The sequence below is a fragment of the Hippocampus comes genome, unplaced genomic scaffold (genome assembly GCF_001891065.2).
Source record: "Hippocampus comes isolate QL1 unplaced genomic scaffold, H_comes_QL1_v1.1 scaffold61, whole genome shotgun sequence".
Lineage (NCBI taxonomy): Eukaryota > Metazoa > Chordata > Actinopteri > Syngnathiformes > Syngnathidae > Hippocampus > Hippocampus comes.
Window position 1 is genome coordinate 562,289 of NW_017805501.1, and position 18,805 is coordinate 581,093.

At 48.7% G+C, this 18,805-nt stretch overlaps 1 long non-coding RNA gene across 1 annotated transcript in view; it reads left to right on the plus strand.

Moving 5' to 3' along the window:
- LOC109520110 (uncharacterized) overlaps positions 1–18,805 on the plus strand; it is a 63,651-nt gene that overhangs the window by 21,665 nt on the left and 23,181 nt on the right. The window lies entirely within an intron of this gene.

An 18,805-nucleotide genomic window follows, 5' to 3' on the forward strand; every position in this document is an offset into this window, starting at 1 on the left:
TGCGCGAAAGCGTTTGATGGCGTGCATCCAAATCCTTACCAAGCCTACAATCGTGCGCTCGATATCAATTGTCTAACCTCTACCTGAGGTGTGTAGAAGACATGGAAACATTTGCTCTCGCCGTTGAAATGAACATTTGTTGTCATTTTGTGCAATGTTCGTGGCTTTTGGGGGAGTGGGCGCAGCAGACTTTGCCCAACATGTCTTTTAATCCATGTATCGAGAAACCATCAGCTGTTAATATTCACATCGTACCCCATGCGGGTGAGATAAAACGGAAATAAGCCCACAGTCGAGAAATAAAACGGGAGATGGGGAGTTGCGGGGTGAGGCGAAATAACATTTCCATCGGCGGTGCCGCTCATAAATATTATAATTGTGTGGTTATAGAAAAGGAGCGCTGCCGGTGGTGTGTCGCGCTCGGTGATTGACTTTGAGCGAACGCCGTCTCACCTTTTTGAATGAACCGAACACCGTCGACAAGAAGTAATAATGCCATTTGTGAATTCAGCCGATCCCACCAAGACAAAAATACCTCTGTCCAGGCCACAAATTGTAACTCACTCAGCGAGAGCCGCAAGTCCAGCCGCTCTTCCTCGGTAGGTCGTCTCCACTTTTAATGGGGCTTTAATTTACACAGAGTGCCCCCGAAGTGTTGGGGAGCCTCGGGCATAAGTGATTCCTTAAATGAAGCACCAATCACCTAATAGCCTCCCAATTCCCGCCACTCAGCGTGCTATCGGCCCAATCAGGACCCCGCTGAGATAGAGACGCTTGACTTTGCGGGCTACCCGTGCCTGGTTTGAGTCATTTACTGCTTCCCTCAGCCAGAAAGGGTTTTAAACATGTATTTTTTTTTTTCATGGCTCAGTCGCCGTAGACGGCTTTTCTGGCTCACCGAGCAGGTCAAATTGCTGAAACTGAAGTCTTTAGGTCAATTTAACTGTAGCAAATGAATAGAGATTAGTGCCGGGCAGGTAGATGATGGGCAGATTTCACAGATGAAATACGCTCTTAAAGAGCAGAGGAGACAAACATATTAAAAGTCAGGCTGAACTTTGAGAAAGAAGAAGCGGTTGAAAAGTGGCAGACACTGACTGCTCCGTGCCATTCTTGATGCCCTTTGATATTTTCTTTGCACATTTAAATCCCCCCCCTCCACATTCTGCAGCGTTCAGTGTCTAGGTTTCAACCCGATGACTTCTCACCGGCGATGTCGCAAAACAACCTTTTGTTTGCACACCTCGGCAAATTTAGCATCCAATTTGGCGGAGATTTTATGCCTTCTAAAGATATCTTTAGAAACCATGTTTAATTGCAGCAAAGGCTTTCTCGTTGTTTCGAGATGTCTTGAGGCTGCGCCGTCAATCATTTGTGTACAATGACGATGACGATGATATAAATCTCTTACACGAGCATCGGTTGGATTTTATATCGTGTCTGTAGACAGATATTTCATATTCGTGACAGCGGGCTTGAATACATCCTCGTGTCTGTATCTTGCATGACAATTACTGCCTTACATAAGCCAGCCCACTTTGTCCATTCGCCGCAACCCGCCGAAACCTCGCGCGACCCGCCGTCCGCTTAGCGGGGCCTCAAATGACACCCTCTGAAATGAATGTCTGATTAATCGGCAGAACCGTCAAAAGACTTCAGCCAAAACCGTCATCAAGGTGCAAGGGTGGGGTGTGTGTGTGTGGGGGGGTTGTATTTAATCAAGCCCTCTTGTAATATATGGCACCATTTTTGTGGCACGCAGTGGATGGGTATGCGGGGGGCGAGTGCAACATGCCCACAAGCGTGGATGTAAAACAAAAAGTGAGCGGGCGTCATTTTGTCCTGCGGGATTTTCGGGGACATGTTCCCTCCTAGAAGTTATGCGTTTGGTTGCTTTTATCACTTTTGGCGTGAACATATATACGTCTTGTCCAAAGCAAGTCACCGGCAAGCGGCGCGATGTCGTCCGTCCGTGTAGATTTACGGCTTCATCCTTGGTTTAAACCCCGGGATGCTTCAGGATGTCCTTGCCGTTATAAATTATCGGTCAAGTGATACGATGGTAAAAGGTGCGCAACACATCATGAGCGCCAATAAATTAATACGGGCCATCAGTGAGGAGACTGGTTACCCCGCCCTTTCAGTGTATTGGACCTTTAATGTGTTTTAGGAAAGACTTTTTTCCTTCAACTTTTGCCTCATATCTACATCCTAACTTGTCTTTCCAAAGGCTCATAAAAATCCAATCGTCGTCGCGGCTGCTAAAATATCGTCTACGTAACGCGTCCGCCTCTGCTGCTACGTGAGTGCTTTCTTATTTTGCCACTAAAGCAAGCATTTGGAAATTGACGTTTGCAACCAAGCGGGTCCTTTCCTATTTAAGCGCTCGCATTATCTAATCGGCGCTTGATTTGCGAGGGGGCATGTCTTAAAGTGGAATCAAATAATCTTAGCCTCTCGCGCAATACCTCAAACGTTAGCATTCTGCATCGGAGGGGGGCCTCGAGTGGACTGTTAATGTGCCGGCAATTGAGATCTTAAGTGTCCTTTCACACTTTAATCCAATTGATAAGGCGGTCCGACTGCAAGGGCGGTCCGGCTGTCCTCTGCACGGAGAAATCCTCAGCTGTGAACTGTCCAGGTTGCTCTTCCATTCTGTCGAGATAAATCAATTACGCTTTAATTGCTCGGATGGATCGGAGCCTTCGGCGCCGAAGCGAGCGGACAATGAACCTTAATAACCTCGTGATATTTCGACATGACAGCCGTGCGTACGGTATTTGTATTGTGTCAGAAAAATCACACGGCTTACCTTTTCCCTCCGTCTGATTTGGACAAGATGATTTACATTTTACTGTCTCTGAGAGCCCCCCCCAACCTCCTCTGGAGATGGCCCATTTTTACTATCAACATTTGGTCCCGGCCCACCCTTTCTGTTATCTTTCTATCCCCGTCTGGATTCCATCTGAGGTGCCGCGAGCCTCTGATCATACGTCTCTGGCTTCCGTTTGCCGCGATAAAGCCCGCCGGAGATCAAAGTCAAGAGTTTACGTAATGACGAGGGAGAAGGAGATGAGGGGGAGGAAAAGGCACTGTGGATTTGGCGAAATGAAATGTTGACACTTGACTGAACTTTCTTTTTTCTTCCGTCGGAGACTCTTATACGACCTGGATATCGAGTTGTTGCTCTGCTCGCACATTGCTGGAAGTACGCTCGCCGGACACTCGGGAGCCAAACCAAGAGATGCATGGAAGGTTTTGCCTTAATGCGGTTGCTTTCGATTCTGTCTCTCCCAAACTATGAAGGGCATCTGACTGATGTTTGTTCACTTCCTTCCATCGAGGGCTTTCTTTTCCACTTCATCGGCACTAAAACAAGAGCGATGCGTCGCAGTTTCCGTCTCGTCCGGTGCTAAAACTCCCCCAGGCGAACGTCCGACGGCCCGCTGCGACTCATTGAAGCTCAGCCAACAGTGTGTACAGGAGAACGAAAAAAAACCGAAGAAAAATATCTCTCGTCTCTTAGGCAAATGGAGTTTGACAGAATAAAAAGAAGCGACCTCCAGATGCCTCATCTAAATGAGCGCCAAGCGGGGACGACTTGAAATTTCTCACTGATTGTTTTGCGGCGTCCAGACAGGTTGATGTGAAAGCAACGGATTGCAGACTGTAACTCTGGTAATTCCCTCTCTCCCCATCGCTTATCTGCCTTTTCTCCTCAGTCCAGCCTCTCATCTGTTCTCCTTTTTTTTTTTTCGCCGGTCTCTTGTGTTCATTCTTATGTTTTTTTGTTTTTTTTTCTCCGTCCCCAATGGCAGCGGTTTAATGAGCTTTTCCTACACTGTCTCTCTAAACCCAATCTCTTTACCTCCATCTCGGTGGGCCTATCTTCCAAAGCACCGATGTAACTGCCGGTGCATTTGCCCTATTACGGGATGTTCACCCCTGCGGAACTCCTCACTTGTTTCACTTTTGTTTGGCAGCTTTCGTTGGCACACTCGGCGTACCGGCTGGAATGTGTTTCACGGACATGGGTGCGGCGAGGCAATTGATGACTCGGACAACAACACAGAAACCCGGGGGGTGGGCAAAGCTGTCAACGATGAAACGTGTTATCGCGAGCGATTATGGTACTTTGTTTTATATTCACCCATTGAAAGTGAAAGAAAGTCCTATTCATTGTTGGTAGGCGTGCAAATCCCTCCGCATCGTGTCCTTTCTCTGCGTTTTGACATGACCAGCATCTACCGGTATTGTTCTCATGACAAATTCTGATGAACAAAAAAAATGACCCGGGCGGCGAGGGACGGGTGTCGCTCCCGCCATCTGATTAGCATGTTCACCTTTTAGATTTGATAAACTCGCTCGCCTGTTGATCCGGTCTCCCTCCCGGAGGCATTGATAAGAGGATGTGTTATTTACAAGATGCCCGTTTGAGCGAGCAAGCTCATTTGGGTTTAACAGGCTCTAACAGGGATCAGATGGATGGGGTGGAGTGTCATTGATGCTAATCAGAGCGTCGCAGCTGCTTCTTGTGGATGCGAAAGGATGTGTTGGATTTGATGGCGGGTGATAGAATTAATGACCCTCTTCTTCGGTCCCTCCAGAGGCTTTTTGGGTGTCCTGATCCCACCTCGCCGTTAATTGATATGCTCTTTTGTGTTGTCCCTCGTGGCCCCAACTTTGTCATCACTTGAGCTGCAAAGCTTATCCAGATCTTGTGTCAACCTGTTTTGTTTTTTTTTTGCACGTGGAAATGTTCAGTCATAGGGTGTACATGCAAACAAACTCCACAAGGCACTCCCCTAAGTTGTTTGCCACAAGTGAGCGGAATCGAACCAGAGAGCGCTGAGCCTCGACGCAGCAGCGGCCGTGCATGAATGTGACAGTGACTTCAGATGGCGGTAAAAACAAATGTGTCTTTTTTATGCGAGGAATGTCAGCTTGTTTCCTCGGGGGAAAAGATGGCGATGTCAGAAGGAGTCAGTCAGAATAAGAAAAAAAAGTCGCTTGATCCATCAACACGTTAGTGGGCGGCAAGTACAAGTGCATGTGCTCGTATGTGTCATAGCGCGTGTGACTTCTACACCGGCGGTGCAGTGTGAATTTTGACAGTAACAATGTCGGAGCCTTACAAACTGCCAGACGGTGAAAGAAGTCGAAATTTGATCCCCTGCAAAACTGAAATAACTCAATCATGTCTGCTGCCGCCGTCCAGGTTTGCCTTTTGTCACCTCTTCCCAGCCGCCTCTTCTCCTGTCAGTCTTCTCGGTCCAAGGTCGGCACATGATGTCGTTTAACACAACGGCAGGTCAGCCGAGTTCAGGCTCGCCCAGGAAATAACGTTTCGCCGGCCTTATAACCTGCCCCCGCCGGGCAGACGGCCCGCGTCCAAAATGGAAAGCATTCATTCGTGCGATGCGCGAGGAAAGCATTTTATTTTCTTTCTGTCCTTCGTCGAATAAAAGAGGTGCCACACTGACACGTTCATTGTTGTCAAGGCGCCGCGGTGTAATGGAAAATTTTAAACAACGGCACTGTGACTTCACTAAGATGAATCGGCGACCCGGTGTCGGCAATGAAGTGACTTTACCATAACAATGGCCACTATCCATCAGTGACGCAGTCCAATTGCCCGTTACTGTGAAATAATCCATTACAGGCAACAAAAGGATCCCGGCGGCACGCACGTCATCCCGACGCCCATCCCGTCTGTCCCCGGGGGGAGCTAACAACTCCCCCTCCTGCGCTAAGATAGAACCGCGTCATACGCAAGGACGGCGACGATGTTCCTCGGGATTGGTCGTCACACGCTGGCAGATGACAGCGCCTGGTCCGTCAATGTAATGGATTAGCTCGTTCTGGCGTCTTAGCAGGCTCACAGGCCTCTTTGAGTCTGCCGTAGCTAAACCTGTGAGCTACCGATCCGCTGTCCCAATCCTGCTGTCGTATCAGCATTGTCCACACCCCATAAGTGTTAAAATTTGAATGGGGAAAAGACGCAACGGCTGTGTCAAGTGTCACAGGATCTCTCTCAATGACTATTGATTGCATTTGTCTTCAATTTCGGGAAAAGAAGACACTGCCGACGTACAGAAGTAGCAAATTATCAATACGATTTTCCCCCACATCTTGCGCCAGACGAGCCAAAGCAGGACTCGGCAACGTCCTCCACTTCCTCCAAATAATTGCTTTCTGCCTCTTTGATGCGTTTATATCTAAAACAGGAAAAGCGACTCCTTTGTAGTCCGACAAATCTCCTCAGTCCTTTTTCATTTTGGTCCCTTCTCTTCATATCTCTCACCAGCTTCCTTCAAACAGCTCCCATTCTGTCGATGTCTATCTGCGTGCACTTCTGTATTCACCATCTTTCCTATAATCTCTCTGCTTTGTAGTCATTGCACAAACATGCAAATGTAGAAGGCCTTTTTTTTTTTTTTTTTTTTTTTAAGTGGAAAACAAAAAGCACCAGAATCTGCGGGGATCGCATCCATCTCGCTAAACGCGGGTGCCTAACTTAATTAGAATGTTGCTGGAGCAAGTGAAGTCCTTGAACCTCCACCTTTCCATCTTCCTTCTCCCCGTTGCCATGGCGCTGCAGGCAACCGGCACAACATGTGGCGAGCCACCCGCCGCTGCGCTCCATTACAGCTCGAGCGCTGCCGCTTCTTTTTTTTTTTTTGGGCTCATGAGAAAAGTGTGTCCTGATTTTCCCTCCTTGACATCAAACCCCGCAGCAGCACTTGTGCCGGCGGTTGTCCGCATCGGGGGGGGGTGAAAGGTACCCTCTGCATTTTTGAGCAGGGGGCTCTCAATCCACTTAACTGTGAACTGAATCGCGATGTTTCACGGGGAAACCTTGGGGGGGCTTTTCGGCAGACAGCCACGACGGTGTTGGTTTGATCGCTTTGATTTTGTTTTGATGACCTCCGCTCGAGGAACGGAGTCGCAATTAACTCGTATATTTACAGAGAGAAACAATTCACTCTGGCATTGACCCGAGTCTGGTCTGCTGAGATTTTTCTGAAAAGGACTAATGAGTTTTTAATGCTGTTGATGGTCTTCTTGGCGATGGCCGGTTCAACTTACCGGCTTAACGTTTATCAATTTGCCGCTCAGCTCTGTGCCAATATTCTCATCTTCTGCTGTGTTTCTCGGACATAGCTTGTCCGAATTCAGGCCCGAAGACTTGGCAAAGGTTGTCGTACGAATGAACTCACGTCAGCAATCAATCGGCATCCACTTTGACCGTGTCGTCGTCGCGGTCCTCTCCAAAGTGGTGTCCGATTTGCACAAGGACGCTTATGCATCCTGGCAATCACCTTTAATGTTCACAGCCCAGGTCAGGCTTTCCACTCCAGTAATTTGGGCCTGTTCCGGCGGTACTTTATGGCTGAGGCTTGGAGTCTCCATCACAGGCTGGAGGCTGTTGATAAACCTGCCAAAGTTCCTGCATATGATGCCCAGACCGGGGAATCTGGGCACGAGGCTCCAGTTGGCACAAGGTAACTGAGAGCGGTAAGCACTTTGGACATGTCTCTCTTTCTCTCTCCCTGCAGTAAGAACCTCAAATTGAAGCATGAGAGTGGAGAGATTTTGAAAGCGTATTAAGTACCATTTTTCCCAGTTGGCGTTTTCCTTTTGGGAGCTACCAGCTATTCTACGCCGGCGCCGAAAACCGCAACGAATTGCCGCCACTGCCGGTTGGTCGGATGCTCGAGCAGTTGGGGGGGGGATGAGAACAAAGAATTTGAAGTTCCTAAATCAAACAAGTTGACACGAGTAGTTTTTTTGGGCGATCAGACAATTTGGACGGTGGAAGTGTTTTGTGTACAATGCTTGCAGACCGACTCGAAAATCGTCAAGTCTGTCTTCCCAGAAAAGTGAAAGCTCTGTTCATAAGTAGAGACGACTTCATCTTTCTTCCCATTTTCACTTGTTGTGGGCGTGTAATGCCTTTGTCCATAAAAAGTCAGCCATAGGGAGGTTAACAAAGGTGGCGAAACTCGCTGCTGGTGTGCAAGCCTCATTGAGTTCCGAATGTTTCTTTTATTGCTCAAAGAGAGCTCTAAACACCAAGGCTTTTTTTTTTCTTTTAGCTGGCACCATCCAATCACAGGCGCCAGTGCGCTCTCACGCCGCAGCCAGGTGTGGGCGCTCCGTCCGACGACGGAGAGCTCAAAGGTTTGACACAAACGCGTCGTCCTTGGCATCTCAATTGACTCCCTCCCCCTGTCATGTTTAATTCACCGCTCCCTGCTGCGGCATCCCTTGATACCGACGCCAATCACTGCGGCCGGAATGTCTGCGGATACTGGTCTGAAATAGTCGTTGTTATTGGACAGATCTGTTCAATTGACATGGATGGCTTCTGCTGGCCCATCCCCGTAGGGCGGGTGAACTGTAAAAGACGAGACCAAATTCAATTCCGATAATCAAATCTATGCGGCGCCTGTAATTTGTATTCATTGGACCAGCATGAATTTTTTTTTTTTTATTCCCACAGAGAGAAAGGGACTTTATCCCCTTGCAAAAAAAAAAAAAAAAAAAAAAAAAAAAAAAAAGCTAGTAAGACGCAGTCATCTCACCGCAACTTCCTCTGGCACTTTAGCTCTCAGTGCAGTGCGGTCATAAAGCTCGCTCTCCCAATTTACTTTCCCTTTATGAGCCATTACCATGTCACGTTCGCTTTAGGCGAAGGAAAAAGGAAAAGTTTTTGCTTCTTTGCTCCTGCAATATCTGACACAAATCAAATATCTGACTGAGCCAGCCTTTCTTTATCTGCGCCTTAAGTAAAACCGGCTCGCTTTATACTTGATGTCGTCGACGTAAAAGCAAGGCACTGTCCACTTTCATTTCCGGAAAGAAGCAAAGTGAGGACGCATTTTTGAATAGAAGCCCACCGGTATTAATAATAATTGACACGAAGAGAGCACTGAGTCTCAAGCCCATGTTCAAATCATATATATCAACCTAATCACCATTTCCAGCGCTTTTTCATAGTTTGACAAAAAGAAAAGGAAAAAAAAAAAACCCTAGTCTCACCTCATGAACTTGTCTTTTAATGAGTCAACCCACCAAAAAAACAAAAAACAAAAAGAACCCGTGCCCCGAAATGACACATGCTGCTATCTTGGTTAGAAGTGGACATTTTGTGGATATTTTGTGAAACAGATTATTTTTTTTCAAGGTTTCAAGGGTTTCAAGGTTCAACTTTATTGTCAAATATGCATACATATAAAAGCGTGACTCTAAACTGGTGAAGATTTTAGTTTTCATCAAATTCTTGTAGGTGGAGCTTGGCAGCAAAATGCTGACTTTTCTCTCAACTGCACGTGCTCGCCCCAAAATTAGGATACATGAGTTGCAACTTTTGCATGTCTTACTTTGCGTCATGTGAAACAAACCGACCCATGTGGATTTTCCATCCAACATTGATTTGATGATATTTAAACAGGTAGGGGAGCTTGCCAGTGACTAATGTAAGTCAGCTTGATTAATGATGTTTGTGCAGCGGGAGGAGGGGGCGGGGGCTGAAATTAGCCAGAAAAACAAGTGCCTTGTGTGTCTGTTGCGTGTGCGTGTGGAGTTTACTTCAGGCTTTGTGTTTCAGAACTGGGTGTCCTCCAGTTGGGTGCGCAGGGATAAACTTACCCGCCCCAATCGCGGCGCAATCTGTTTGCATCACTGATCTCTGGAAAAACAGCCCATGAATCATCATTAGCGACGATGATAATTACTCACATTGCAGCGCTCCCAACCGCCAACCGCCGCAAATCCTCCGCAGGGTGTCAAAAGTGTCGCGGATCATGTTTGTTGGCTGTCATCGAACAAAATGGCAGCGCCGAGTCTATTGAATTTATTGCGGCCCCCTTTAACCTTCGCTGTGTGTATTCAATTTGTCTTAAAGCCACATTATGCTGACATGTAAATCAGTGTCTGATGCGTACAAGCCCCCGACAAATAAGTTCACTGTGTTGATTAAGCCCATCAGAGGCATGCAAATGAGGCGAATGCCATGCGGACTCTGGGGCCAAGCTGGGGAAAAAAAGGCAGCTTGAGCAACCAGAAGGATCCTGTTCCTCTCGCTTCCACCAGGGCGGAGAGACACACGTGGCAGTTCTTTTTCAAACGAGATAGTCACTCTTTTCTGTGCATTTAAGCGCGTCGAAACACGTTATGTCCGACCCAAGTTGCCTCTGATGACGATGTGAAGTTTTCAATTCAGTCCACGCGCAACTTAACGTATGTATGCACGCGTGAACGAGGCTCATGCGATTCATTGCATGGATCATGAGAGGTAAGACGGGCTTCACGGGACGCCGCGGCTGCCGCCTGCTCGAGCTCGACGCGACGCGGCTCAAATTGCAAAAAAAAGACGCTAAATATAATCTGAATTGCGGCACAATGGCGCAGCGAAGCTACTTAGTAGTTTGCCCGCACTGCGGGATGCGTAGGTGATTCATTATTCACGTTCTGCTCGTCTTTACGCGTGTGCTTGTATCTGCCGGCGTGCCCCCCCCCCCCACCCCATCTTACAGCATGTCTTTGGCAAAAATATAAGTAAATAAATAAACAGGCCATCCTGTGAGCACGAGCCTTTTGTAAACATGTATTGCTGCGGCGTATGCTCGCCAAGCTGTATGGATGAGTGCAGCATTGGCGCTCCGGGAATTAGCCGTGGTTGCGCTCAAATGATCCTCCCGGAGAGAGGGCGACACGTGCCACCTCGTGTCCCGCGTCGAGATAAGGAGATGCCATTTTGCCGAGTCTTGCACCGATTAGTTATTCATGGAGGCACAATGACGGCCAGCTCGTGGATGTCCCGCCCACCGAGAAAAGCCGTATGAATACATAAAATCCGTGTTCCTGCGTCCTTCACACTCCAGAATGCTTGCATCGCTTGGCCTCGACAGGATCAGCCATGCAAAGCAGAGCAGCCCTTTTGTCTCCTCATCCCGAGAGCCCCCCCCCTCCCCCCCACCATCCCTGAACATTCTTCTGAATGAATCCCGCACGCGGCGTCCCGAAGGACCGCCATATCTGTGCACCACCCCCTCATCTGCTCGCCCGCGTTCTCTTATCGGACGCTCTCACACCTACGGTGGTCTGCTGGCCGACGTCAAAAGGCCCCCAGATGGACAGGATGGGTGCAGATAACCTTTAAATCGGAAAAAGAAGGAAAAAAATGATGGTTGGATCAAAAGAGGAGGCCACAGACCGCTGGGGGTTTGTGGTGATGAGTTGGCAGACCTGGCATTTTGTATTACAAAAGGAATGTATACATCAGGGTTTTTTTTTTTGTTTTTGTTTTTTTTTTGCGTACACATATGGTAGCTACCTCATTGATCCGAAAAAGATAATTATTTTCGGGGTGAGAAATGGTATGACAGGACAACCAAAATAGGAACGAACAACTTCAAGGATTTTTGGATGGCTGGCGAATTGTAGCGGTGGCACGAAAGGGTCAAAGGTGTTCCAAAGAACCCCATAACACTGCCTGGGTTTTTTCTGTGAGACATGATGTCACCAAAATTGAAACTTTGACATCTGACTTTTTAAAGTGGACAGTCAAAAGGGGGCTTGAGTCATTAAAAGTGACTATGGGGGCATTGAGAGGAAAAGGAAGTAGCATTTAAAAAAAAAAAAAATGCAACGACCAGCGTTGACGTGCCCTTTTGGCTTCTGAGGCAGGTAGAGCGTCGTAAATCCTCATCGAGGAAGTTGCTGCGCCGACAGCCCTGCGGCCGAAACGTTCAATCGAAATAGCATCATGCCGTGTTTTTTTGTTTTTTTTGCCGCTGCCGTTACTCATCCTTCTTTCCTCCGAATATCACGCGCGATGAATGTAGAAGCTCATGTGAACTTTTCAACCAGTAATTTATCATTCCCTCCAGAAGAAAAAGATCTATACATCGCTGCGCTTGTTCAACTCGGAAACAAACAAATAGTGTCAATCAGGAAGTGTAAAAGGATGTCATCGGAGGTTCACCGCAGCACGATTTATGATTTTCAGGAAATTGCGTCCCACCCATGGCTGCTTTCGTTCAAATAATAATAAAATGCAAATTGCCCGTCCTCTATAAAGTAATATTCCGATAACTCTGAGGCGCAGCACCGTCACGTCGCCTACCGCAATGCTTCTTCATTAGTACTCAGGCCACCCGCGGAAAAGCAACGAGTCGTGCCGAGCCACAGCATGTGGCGAGCGTGGCCGCCAGGTGATTCAAAGAAGCTAATGAGGTCAACGTGTAGAACCTTGTCGAAAACTTGTCAAGTGGCTGCTCGGCTCTAAGAAGGGTGGGGGGATGGGGGGTGGGAGCGCAGCGGCCCGCTGACAACTGCCGCTGCTGGAGGGAAGCGATGAAAACGCGTTCGGATGCTCCCAACGTGTGACATGTAGATTATTTCAACGCACGAAAGAAGAAGCTGCTTTTGCCCTATTGATTTACTTGCCAATAGCAGATGCCAAGCAAAAGATCGTTTGCGGAGAGCAACCTGGCCGCCCGACAAATCATTTCGTCGATTTTTAGTCTTTGTTTTGCCTGAACGACTCTTGTTTTCCACACCGCGACTCCATTTCCTGGCAATCGCGGTTGGATTAAGAGGAATCAAAGATGAGCGCCAATATATCATCACCCGCTCACGGGATTAATTTGCAACTGATCGTGTCGCTCGCTTGGGTAAAGGGTCGGCCAATTTTCAAACTTCCAAATCGACAAGGGCCATCGTTGACTTTGCCGACTTGGCGGCAGGCGAACAAGTCGGCGCGCACGCATTTTCAAAGACGGCGCGGATTGTAGTAAAACAGTCGACGATGAACCGGGAATAAAATGACAAACAGATGGCGCTTGTCAACCCGCAGTGGCCGCCATTATGTGACGCTGCCGCGCGCGAGCGAAATGCACACGCTCGCTAAAAGGCCGTATTAATTCTCATATTTGCTCAATGAACCGGTCCGTTGCAGACGCGCCGCCATCAATATCGTTTTTACCCCGCCCTCGAGACGCCACTCCCGCCATATTGGGCCTTAACGATGCCTGCACCTGCGCGGGTGGCAGGTTCCCGCTCTGGACCGGCGCCATCGCTCATCATGGGGCGGGTGGGCTGGCACGCTGGCCGCCGCACAGACCGGTAGGCTCGACCAGACGGCATCTCTTTAGGGTCAGCTCGGGCCGTGACTCCGAAGGGGCCCGGCTGCCCGGAGCGATTTATTACCGGGTGCAAGTTGTTCCTTTCCCTCTGCACCTCTTCGCCTACTGTGGGGAGGGGGGGCGTCTTCTTTACCGGCCTGGTGCAGGCGTAATCAGAACTGATGTGCTAGGTGCCCATGGGGGTGGGGCGGAGGGGGGTGGGGGGATGAAAGGCCTGCACACTGGTCCAGGAACGCTCGGGAAATGACAGCAAGTTGACACAAACCAGAAAATTGAGTGTTTCCTTTTCCACTGCAATCTTTGCATCCGCGCTTCTTCCCGGAAGCTCCTTCCGGGACTTCTTGTAACATCTGGCTGCATTAGCGTGACCTTCCCCTTAGTGGTTGAGGACTTTGTCTCATTGCTGCTCTGCGCATCGCACTAAAACCTCATCATTTCTCTGGGAGTCCATCTGTTATTCTTTCACGCCATTACAGTAATAAATGGCCCATTTATCAATAGTAAAAGTGTCCGCGCTGGGCCCAGGTGGGGTTTTTACTACCCATAATCTGTGCGTAGATCGGATGCCAACGTTTGCGGTTAGCTTTGATCTATGAGTTTTGACTTCAGCCGCTGTACCACCTCGTGACCTCGTTCCCGGCGTAGTTCTGAAATGTGAACAACTTCATACAGCTTGCGTGTGTCTCAGCCGGCAAAAAGGTGAATTTGGAAGTTCGAGTTGGAAGTGCCGCTTTTCTCCCGCCATGCGTTATTTCAGACGATGTTCTTCCCATGTTCTCTTGCTAACTTTTTCAGTTTGACCTCTCTTGCTCTCAAGTTGTTCTTGCTCTCCTTCATCGCAAGACTTAGGCCGAATTTTGCTGATGCGGCGCACGGCGAGTCCCGCCAAGACTGTAGGGCATCACTTTCCGATGCAGCTCCATCACGCTCATGCAACCCGCTTTGATGCCAAGACCGGACCGAGTGAACCCAGCATGTGGGGTTGGGGGTGGGCTGCAGAAATTTAATATACCATGTTGAATGGTCCCGCTTTTCTCTGGCGGTTTATCTCCACCTGCCTGGAACGCCGCATTTAAGATAAAAGATGGCCTGCCCTGCTCCCTCATTAAGATGGATCAGCTCTCACTGGAAGGTCATTCCGACGGGGCTTTGCTCTCTGACTCTGGAGGAAGAGATGGATGCCCGCAAACCAAAACCACGTCCCCTGTAAACGTGAGCGTTTCTGGCATTTATGCCAATGAAACTGCAGCCACAGTAAACAGTTTTTCCTCAAACTGTGAAGTGGAACTTGGCTTATGACATCTCTCCCAACGTATTTTAAAAATGTATCTGTTGTACGTATGGACATACAGTTCCGGCAGATGACAAAGGCGTGGGTGAGCGTGGTGGACTGTGGTCATTAACACAAAGTTAACATGTTTGAGCGCGCTGGTCTGACGAGACGGGTGTCAAAGTGAGGGATGCTAATTGGCTCCCCTCAGCACCCTCCCACCGCATTCTGCACCAGAACCCAAAATCGACACACTCGCCGACATGGATGCACACCCGCGTTTTGCAAATCGTTACAGGGGTGTAGATCCACATTGAATTTTGTGTACCCGACGCCACAAATTTACAGCAGCAGGGCCATCCTCCATTAATTAGAAAAGTGCATCAGCGAGATGGATGCCACCAATAACGAAGTTGAGCTGATGAGGGAGGCAACATGCAACTCGCCGGAGAAATGGTTGTTACCGCCGCAGAGATTTAAAGACACCGGCCAGAACAAATCCATGCGATTCCCGCTTTGTGTTACAGCATGTGGCGAGTACAGCCACCATCTGTGTGTGTGTGTGTGTGTGTGTGTGTGTGTGTGTGTGTGTGTGTGTGTGTGTGTGTGTGTGTGTGTGTGTGTGTGTGTGTGTGTGTGTCATCCTGGCACAATATGAGCCAGGACATACCAACTGGAGCAGGAACAAGCACAGATGAGCTTTGGAAGGTTTTTGGAAAGCTGAGATCCCTCTGTTCGATATTTAATATTTGTTACTGCCTGAATGACACTTTATTTTATGTCAATGTTCAAACTAAATAATTAATTCCTCTGCATTTTCCAACCAGCAGTGCTCAGCAAAGATTGAAGATTACCTGTATGGTCACTAATAAGTAATACTTTTGCAGTTGTTGCGCTCGTTTTGCTGCGGTGTCTGCTTTCAATTGTAATTTGAGCCCATCTCAAACCTTTTTTTTTCCTCTCCACAGTGTACCAAGTAATGACAGTGTAGACGCCTGTGAGCATGTCTTGACTGATATGTATTTTAATAGATCGGTTTGATGTGTGTCTTTTTGTCCCTCTTGCAAAAAAAGAGCTGAGTGCACGTTTTAAAATTTGCATCCTCCCCCCGGGGGGAATTCGGCTACCTAACAAAAATAACCGTTGGTTGTGACTGATTCCCAGTTGTGAACACTAGATGACTTAACCAAACATTTGAACCTGACAGGCTAGTCAGCAGACTTCTAAAAGTGACTTCCTCTCTCCAATCATTGAATTTAACATCGGTTTATTCCTTGTTTCCTCTCCACTGCGCTGCTTTATTGTATTTCAATTTGGCAATCCGGACTCGTTGTCATATCTAAACACGTTTCTTGACTCCTACCAGCTGCCATCTTCCCCGAGCGGCCTCCCATTGTTTTCCACGATGCCGTCATTTACAAAGACAATTATGCCTCAACTTTCCTCCTCCAAAGTTCCTGTTAGTGTTCCCCCAAGCTCTTTGCTGCTCCTGCTTTACAAGCAAATGCTCACGTGATCCCGCTAGCCTCTTACGCAGCGGTGCGGAACCTCCTTCCACATTGATCTCGCCGCTTCATCCGTGCTGCGCTTCGTCCTTCCCCTCTCATGCCGCTTAATGAACTCGCCGGCGCTGCCCGCTAATGCAGCTGAGCAGAGCCCCCCCCTCCCTCCACGCTCATGCCAATGAGCGTCAGCCCGTTAGCTTTTGATGTAGTCAAACTAACGTATGCTCAGCGAGAGGCGCGGGTAAAGGGTCTCAAGGTGGCCTGAATGGCAGAGAAATGTAAAGCTTCTGATTAAATTCATATCAGCTTGATGAGGGACAGCTTAGCCTGCCGGCGCTCCCTCTTTGGGGGATTCGGTACCCTCCCGTGCAGGGAATACTTCATTGCAAAATGTACGTCATCTGCTCGACTGTAGAGATGTGACTCTGTCCATCGTTGATCTGACAACCATAGCTGCTCATGCGGGCTAGCGTATCCACCATTAGCCTCGATCAGACTTTGCATTCTGGACACTCTTGACAATAATCTGAAAGACCACCGGTCGTGCGCTGACCGGAGAGTCAACCTTATTCTAGTGGGCCAGTGGGTGCTTCCCTTGGAAAAGAGGATCAAGTGGACTTAGCAGATTTAGCCCGAAATGGAGTCAGAATCTGAAATAGATGTCCGTGACATTCACCTTGATGATTCTAGCCAGCAGAAAGCGAGGGGGTTTAATTGAGGCCAGTGGACACAGAGGTGAGTGAGACCTCATTGCTAAGCTAGTGACACAAACGTCTCAACTGTCCTCCCTCCCCACTTCCGCTGACGCAATGGCAGCGTCCGACGCCTGGACAGATGACGTTAGCTTGCCGTTGACGATTGCTGAAATATTGCAATTAGCTGCATTCGCTCTCGCCGAGCTGATGGCGCGCGCAGGTGGAGCAGGGCCGTCACCCGCGCAAACAATTGATTTTTGTACCCAAACACGCTGGCAGAGACACAAATGTCACTCTATGGAGCGTAACGGTTCCACATGATGGGTCTTCCCCCCCCCCCCTGCCGCTTGGCTTTTCCATTTTTATCCCCCTCCAGGATCACCTCATCAATTCATCCCCAACCTTCCTCCTCTCTGTCCTCTACTCTGTCACAAGTGTCGTTGGAAATGGAAAAGCCCTTGATAACTGCAGGGAAGTTCGTTTGTGTACTCTTTTTGTAAGGAGGGCGGGGGCGGAGGGTTTGCGGGGGTGAGAGTGGATTATTTACCTTCTCCCTTTTACTTTGGATTGCTTCATTATAAAAGTTCTCTGACTTTACGGATGAACGACAAAGGCCTTGAAAGAGGACCGAATACGCCGACTCGTCGGACTACAAATGACCGAGATTCTCATCGGCGCGGCTTAGTGGCAGTTAAACCAGTCAGCTCAGCCTTTTTTTCGGACATCTAAAATGCATAGGCCGGGCAAAGTCCAAGTGTCATTGGGATTGAAAGTGGTTCTGGAGCAGCAGGCGGTTGGAAAATGTCCAGACGAATCACTTTTTAGTGGAAAAAAAAAAAAGCGTGTGGTTTTTCTTTTAGCTGGAGGCGTGTGAAACATTGTTAGTCCCTTTTGTGCCATTGTATTCTTTCGTGTGAGGCTTTTACGCAAACAATGCTGTCACCAGGTTGCATTTTTCCGGCTGCATATTTCATGCGCCCTGTTTGCTGAGCTCCGTAATTTCCCTGCCGTATCTATTGCTTCTCTGATAAGGATCCAATCTTCCCCACGGGGATCATTAGCGTTTCATCTAATCTCATCAAATACAGCAGTTTAGAAACAAGGTATTTAGTCCTAAACGCCTGCAGCCTCATCAAATGTTTTTCCAATCGCAATAGGCAACGTGAGGAAATACCACAAGAGCAACGTGTTTAACTGTTTCGCCAATGGAGGGTAGCAAAGCATTGTTTCCCCGTTGTCGCCATCAGTCCTGACCCTCCCTACCCTCCCACTGCCTCCTACTCAAGACTCTCGTTTTCGCACAAAATAAAAGTCGTTCTACCACCCAGAAGCAGGAATGGGGGGAAGACGAGAGAGCTATGGAGATAGTCTCGCCGAAAGTGATGCAGGACGTCCGGAAAGGGAGAGTGATCGAAACATATATCGTGAGCAGAGCCAGGCCAAGATAAGACGGGAGATTGATGCCGAGCGTGAAGAAGGCGGCGAGGAACAAAGGCGGGCGCACGGAGGAGGCAATCAAAAAGAAAGGTGCAAGGAAGGAGAAGGGACGGTGGACGGTTCAGAAAGGCGGGAGAGGGAGCCGGCGGTGGGGGAGTTATAGCCGGTGATTTATCGGTCGGTGGCCGGCCGCTTGCAGTCAAGAAGCTTTATTCATTCCTTTAGTAATCTGGCTCATGCTAAGCAGACTCGCTTAACGTAATGGCCACAGCTCGGTGCCATCGCGGCGCAAACGCAGCCGGGTGAGACTCTGCTTTCATGGGAATGGGAGGAGTAACAGCCAGTGCTGAGACGACGAGTCCAAATATTTATGGTAAATATGAGAAGAGAGCCGAAACTGAACCGGCACCGGGTAGCAGGGCAAGGTGAGGGTCGTCGACAATTTACAACCTGCTTTTTTTGTTTGGCTTCACCTTTTCTCTCGCTCAGTCAGGGCCTCCTTGCGGTTCCCGCTCTGGTTTCTCTCATGTACAGTATTTTGCCAGTTGCTAAGCTACAGTCCAGCGTGTCCCCTGAGAACAATCACCTCCTTCTCTGCTGAGGCCCAAAGTAAGGCGTCCAACATTTTCTGTCCAGCGTCTCGTCCGCGGAAGCTGAATGACTCTTCAAGTGCACCTAAACCAATTTGTGTTGTTTTCCTTGTGTCAAGAGTTCACACGGTTGATCAATGTCCACTCTGGATGA